Below are 7,331 nucleotides of genomic sequence, written 5' to 3' on the forward strand. Positions count from 1 at the left end.
CAAGCGGCAGCAGATGCTTTGGGTCACAGCCTCCAGGTTCCACAAAACTGACCCCCCCCTTCAGGGTGTCAGGTTGGCCTTCTCCCAGAAGCCTCTACAGGCTAGGCCTGATTTAGGTCTGACTAACAAAAAGGATTTCTACAAGTATATTAGTAACAAGAGGAAGGTTGTGGAAAGTATGGGTCTCTTACTGAATGGGGAGGGAAACTAATGATGGATCAGGAGGAAAAAGCTGAAGTACTCAATGCCTTTTTTACCTGAGTCTTCATAAGCAAGGTCAGCTTCCAAACTCTGCATCAGTTTGTGGAGAAGGTGAACAGTCCTTAGTGGTGAAAGAATAGGTTAGGGACTATTTAAAAAAGCTAAATGCATACAAGTCCATGGGGCCAGATGCAATGCATCTGAGAATGCTGAGAGAGTTAGCTGATGTGATGGCAGAGCTGCTGGCCATTATCTCTGAAAACTTATGGCAATTGCAGGAGGTCCTGGACAACTGGAAAAGAGCAAATATAGTCCCTATCTTTAAGAAAGGGAAGAAGAAAGATTCAGGGAACTACAGACCAGACCGACTCACCTCAGTTCCTCGAAAAATCATGGAGTGGGTCCTCAAGGAATCTATTTCTAAGCACCTGGAGGAGAAGAAAGTGATCAACAACACTCAGCATGGATTCACTAGGGACAAGTCATGCCTGACCAACCTGATTGCTTTCTATGATGAGATGACTGGCTCTGTGGATGCAGGGAAAGCAGTGGACATAATATATCTTGACTTTAGCAAGGCTTTTGATATGGCCTCCCACAGCACTCTTGCAAGAAATCTAAGAAAGTATGTGTTGAATGAATGGACTATAAGGTGGATAGAAAGTTGGCTGGATCATCAGCCTCAATGGGTAGTGATCAATGGCTTGATGTCTAGTTGGCAGCTAGGATGAAATGGAGTGCCCTAGGGGTTGGTCCTGGGGCCATTTTTGTTCAATATCTTCATTAACAATGGAAGATTTAATGGTGCGCACCCTCAGCAAGCTCACTGATGACACCAAACAGGGAGATTGAAAGATACACTGAAGGATAGGGCTATGATTTAGAGTGATCTATTAAATTGGAGCACTGGGCCAAAAGTAATCTGAGATTCAACAAGTACAAGTGCGAAGTCTTGCACTTAAGATGGAAGAATTCCATGTATCACTACAGGCTTGGACCCAAATAGCTAAGCAGCAGCTCTGCATAAAAGGACCTGGAGCTTACAGTGGACAATAAGCTAAAGATGACTCAATAGTGTGCCCTTGTTGCCAAGAAAGCTAACATCATACTGGGCTGCATTAGTAGGAGAACTGCCAGCGAACTGAGGGAACTGATTCTTCACCAAACTCTGCAACATCTGGAGTACTGTGTCCAGTTTTGGGACTCCCACTACAGAAAGAATGTGGGACAAGTTGGAGAGAGTCCAGTAGAGGGCAACAAAAATGATTTGGGGACTGGGGCACATGACATTTGAAGAGAAGCTGAGGGAAATGGTCTTAGTTTGGAAAAGAGAAAGTTATGGGGGAATTTGATCTCAGTCTTCAAGGGTGGTTACAAAGAGGATAGAGCTAGACTGTTCTCCACAGTGGTAGATGATAGAACAAGAAGCATTGTTCTTAAGGTGCAAGAAGGGAAGTTTAAGTTGGATATTAGGAAAAACTCTCTTACTAGGAGGGTGGTGAAGCACTGGAACAGGTTACCTAGAGATGTGATGGAATCTCCATCCCTGAAGGTTTTTAAGGCCCAGCTCAACAAAGCCCTGACTGGAATGATCTAGTTTGCGATGGTCCTGCTTTGAGCAGGGGGTTGGACTAGAAGTCCCTTCCAACCCTAATTTTCGATGATTCTAAGATTACACAGTTTTCTTATTTGCAAATTTATATTCCCCAGAAACTCCAACTACACACTGGAATTAAATTCTAGTATAAGAACTCAGAATAAAATTAGGGTCCCTATCCAAGACAAAATTAACAATAGTGTTAATTGTTACAAAATTAACAATGGTGGTATATTTTTTCTTAGGAAGGATGGCAGTTTTCTTCCAAGTTAAATAGGTGAAAACCTGAAATGGTTCTGTATAAAACTTGGAAAACAAAGGCAAAATGGAATGCTGAATTACAGTTCAGGCAGGCCTAGTATGCACAAACTGTAAATAATATATGGAGGTTTGGGTAAGAAATCCAAAAGCCTGAGGCAATGCCTTAAGGTTCCTTTCTCTGTAGGTCAGAAACAAATACAGTTTAATGATACAAGCTTTCTGTAGTCAATGTATTTCCCCATAGGTTATTCAGAACATTTAACATTTTAGCAATTTTTCAGTGTACTTTCAAGTTCACTTTCACTAGTTCTCTTTTCAAATACCTACACTCTCCCAAACCATAGCAGTGGTATGTAGAGTGGAACTGGAGGAAGAGGCTCCTATTTGAGGAAGGAACTATTTTGTTGAATAATAGGGATTCCTGAATGAAGTTTGGGTCAAACTATTATAAAGAAAGCTATTACAAAGAAAACACAGACCTTGCAGCCTGTTGCTCAGGTCTTTATGCATCCTCAAGAAAGATAACTTTTCTGCTACTCTCAATATTTGCTTCATCACTTGTTACTCACAAACCCCAAGGTTCATATCATACTTGTACCAAATCACCCTTTCTTTCTTCCAGAACAAAAACATTATGTTTTATACAGGTACCAGGTAGGCATTCTTAGATAATATGATAAAAATCAAGATCCTATTTGCTTTCCCTAAATATTAGAAGTCTCCTGACTTTTTTTCTACACATACTGAGACTTTGAATCAGATCTGGTTGAAAATCGGCCTCCCCCAACAAAGCAGTGTAACTATTGTAGTATACATCTCAGCAGCAGCTACCTTTCAGATACACTGAACTATTGTCTATGCATTTTGATTCATTAAACTGCATTTTATAATACATGAGGAATATATACTTAATCTATGCCTTGGATGTCCTTAATAACTTTATTTTCAAAGCACGTGTAATATATTTATGCAAATTTAAATAAACCATACCAGAATACAAATTCTTTAAATTTGCCCATAGTTTATATCATTCCAAATGCTCTGAGAATCCTTTAGATGAAAGAATACATTTTATATATGTAAACAAACAATGTTTTGCTCTTACTATACGGAGCCTTTGGCAAAATTTCTGACGTCAATTACTGCATGTAATGCCATTCAAAAGTCTTGGAAAGAAGAATGTTGTTTTTTTTTCAATGTCTCTAAATTCTATTCTATTCAATGTCTTCAATTCTATCCATTGTCCCTTGACCCTCGTCCCCACAAAAAAAGCAAAAGCAGAAAAAGTAGTAATAGAATATAGTGAGATTTTTATGTTGCTCTTTTGTCCGACTGGTGCGACGGTCAGAACCAAATAAATTAATAAGCAATAAATATGTGCTTTTTGGAGGCATTTGGAATTTTTATTTAATATAAAGCTTTTAAGTTTGTAACTCACAAATGTAACTTGTCTGTCATACGTTTAACCAAAATGATAAAACTAACTGTTTGTAGAACTCACTGAGCCTCAAAGGAGAAGCTATAGCTGTAAATTAGATGACCTAATGGTTTTTGCTCAGAGTTCAGCCTTGATGATAAAAACTGGATTCAACCACCTGGCACATCCAGCACATTCCAGGAAAGCACATGTCAAGAAAGCATAGTCAGAAAATCTAAAGGGGTTGAATAATGTTAATTTAAAATCTAAAAATGCTGCATTGTAATTTTTTTATTGGATAAACCCAAGTTTGGGTAGTAACCTTTTATGATAATTTTTAACACCTTTTAATCCCATAGGGTAACCGCTATAGGGCAAGATTTTGAGTGGCTCTAAAGCTAACAGACTAGCATAAGACTAGGTATAAAAAGCACATACACACACGTGTGTGTGTGTGTGTGTGTGTGTGTGTGTGCGCGCGCACGCGCATGTAGTACATTATATTATTATAAATTATCACATATATTACATTATAAATTATATATAATGTAATATATGTGATCATATGATTAGGAGAATAAATCTCTAGGCCACTTAGTCTTGGGGCATTTGCAAGTAAACAAAAAAGCCTAACCTATGAGGATGTTACTTTACAATTGTTGTCTAATACAATTTCGTGACGAAGAAATGCAAGAGAGCTTAAGAGAAATCCACTGACAACAGTGTAATGAAATGGGAAAGGCCTGAAATTTCTTACAAAGAATATTGTGATTATGAATTAATCCATGCTTTTCACGTCTGTGAATATCACAGGGGTTGCACATCCTTTACATTCCCCTAGCTTTGGATTGCTGGACACCAAATTTCTAATACTAAATTTAAAAAGTTATTTCTTATACCTTTCTTCTCAATATAGTTTCTTTTTTTGTATGTGACAAGGTGCCCACTGGGAAATCAGTGAATTTAGTTTGTTTTCCATTAGCTCTCAGATCTGTTTCTGACCACAGAAGCTTTCCTAAAAAGTTAGGAAACATTTTAGTTAGCTAGTTCTGCAAACTATGCAATTTCTCCCTGACCTGAAAGTCCTGTAGAGGATGATGTTAGTTATACAGTGGATTTCACACTGCCATATAGAATGTCCTGTAGGAGACTTTCCATATCTATATGGCAGCGTGAAATCCAGTGCATAACTAACATTGTGTCAGGGTGACTGTAGTTTTGGTAAGAGGTTAGATAATGGATTTATACAGTTTGTATAGGGATGATCCTGCCTCAGGCAGGGAGCTAGACTAAATGACCTCTCAGAGTCCTTTCCATCTCTACTTCTCTAATATTCTATGATTCCATATGAGATCCAGTGTATATAGTACAGAACTCTGTTAATCTTTAAGAAGACAACCTATCGTGTGCCCCCCATGTGCCTTTTCACAGAAGGAGATAAGATAATTCTAGGACAGCTGAAGGCCAAGTCAGGATATTGGATTTTGGGTATGGAAACAATGCACTGAAGTCAAGTAACTTTTCTGTGACATTTTAGTAGCTATTAGTGCCTCCCATCCCAATTAATGCTAATAAAGCTGTAGGCTCTTGCTTTAAAATACATCTTAATATGCACAATTTATTCTTCAGATCCTTGCCAAATCACTCCCATGTTAAAATTATCCTCTCTCATTTGTATACTTTCAATTCCTGTATTACTAACTTCTACGTCTTCTTAAAAGATCTTAATTTTGTGTCTAAAGTATTTTCAGAGAACCAAATTAAATGTAATTTATACAGCAGGAGTTGGTCAGTCACTGGCAAAAAATCTGGCTGTGTATTAGTTCAGCCTAGTTTAAATAGGTCTCATGGGTAATTGTTCCCACTGAACAATGAATTGATTTCCAAGTGAGTATGCTAGGGAAAAATATTTCTGAGGGATAAAAATGGAAAAAAATAAGAACATTAAAATTACTAAATCTGACCTTGCAAAATAGACATTGGCTATATTAAAAAGAAAGGAAAGAAAATGATGAGTTACTGCTGACATTATGAGAAAGAGAGACAAAAGTTCCCTCATCTTCTAAGCAGCTCATTTGCTTTCACATGCCAGAGAGAGTGATTGTTGGAGGTACCAGTTCTAGCACCAGAATAATAGGTTGTCTGATTGACAAATTAGAATCCTTCTTCTTTATCAACTCCTGTAAAACTCAGGCTATGGCAACCTGTGACCCTTCAGAAGTCCATTCAGGAACACACATTGCAAAGCTGAATACATCGCAGAGGGGAAAAAAAGATTTCCTCATAATCCAAAAATAAATTATATGCAATTGGATATGGCTATGCTGCTTGCAGAGTGAACAAATAGTTTATTCATACTCATCCCAAAATTGATACATTTTTTATAGACCTTACAGAAAGAGCAAAGAGAATAGAAATTCAGTGGTAACCCTTCTGGTGACAGAGGCTGTAGTGCAGATACACTTCCTTACTTAGACTATAGAGATTGAGAATGATGAGATGGTCCCTCAATTAAACTAGTTAAAGATATATGGGGCGCATCCAGACAAGCGTGCACTTGCCTCTTGCAGCGTCTCAGACCAGTTCGAGATGCCAAAAGAGGCACACTGAGAACAAAAATGTTCTCCACACTGCACATTTGCAGCACAGGCTTAAAATTTGATACCTGGAAATCCAGGTATCAAAAGAAACAAAGACAAAAAAAAGGGGCGGTGGGAAACAGGGCAAGACACAGTCCCAGACCATGCCATGAGGTAACCTGGAACCTGGTGCTCCAAACAGACACTCTGGTTTCTGGCCAGAGTGTCTCTGTGGTGTTTCTGCAGCCCCAGCACATGGAGCACACACCCTTAGCATACTGGGGCAAGCAGAAGGCCAGGGCAAGCCTGTGGTACCTGGGCGCTGTCCCAAGTAAGTTAGGGACATGAGGGTGGGGGGGGTTATGGGTATGGGGGTGAGGAGTGGCAGGGAAATGTGGGGGGTGGCTGGGGATGAAGGGGTGTGGGAAGTGGGGGATGTGCCATCTGTGGCTGGGTTTGTGGAAGGGCTTGAGCAGAGGCTGCCACATGCCTGCCCCCTACCCACCCCCTACAGTGCTGGCAGCAGCAGCCAGGGTGGCCATGGCCCAGTCACGTCAAACAGTGCTGTGGTGCTGTGTGACATGGGCTCTGCACATGCTGAAAGAACCTGGCCCGGCCCACTAACACGGCTTTGGACAGGACCAGGAAAGCCTTGTGCTAGCAGGTCAGGCCAGGCCAGGCCAGACCAGGCTGAGTCTGTGCAGCACAGAGCCCTCATCATGCAGTGCCATACCACCACTGTGCCCACTGTGCCAACACTGCCGGGAGAAGGTGGGGTGGCAGGTGTGTGGCAGCCTCCCACTTGAGCCCCTCCGCTAGCCCACCTACCGGGAGGCATGATTGGGACATGTAGCTCCTATGCAAAGGCATGCACTAGCTGCACAGGCCATGCCAGGTTGCATCAGTCAAGTTCTCCATGAGGTTCAGGCAGCAATGCACAGCCACAGTGCTGCACCTATCATGGGCCATGGCACATCCCCACCTGAACCTCATGGAAAATGTTCCTGGCTAACCCGATGCAACCCAGCCAGGCCCACACAGCTAGCGAGAACTTTTGCACAGGAGCAGTGCATCCCAGAGCCACACCTAGTCCTGTGGAAAAGCACACTAGCAGCCCATGCCAAGCTGGAGTGAGTCAGGTCCCACCAAGTGCATTCTCCACACATAGACCATGGGTCTGGCAGCACTGCTGCTGGCACAGCCTGGCTGGCACCGCAGGCATGTGGCAGCCCTCCCCATAAACCCAACACCCCCCCACATCCCCCCACCTTCCTCC

The sequence above is a fragment of the Crocodylus porosus genome, unplaced genomic scaffold (assembly GCF_001723895.1).
Source record: "Crocodylus porosus isolate Cpor-Errol unplaced genomic scaffold, CroPor_comp1, whole genome shotgun sequence".
In the NCBI taxonomy this organism is placed as follows: domain Eukaryota; kingdom Metazoa; phylum Chordata; order Crocodylia; family Crocodylidae; genus Crocodylus; species Crocodylus porosus.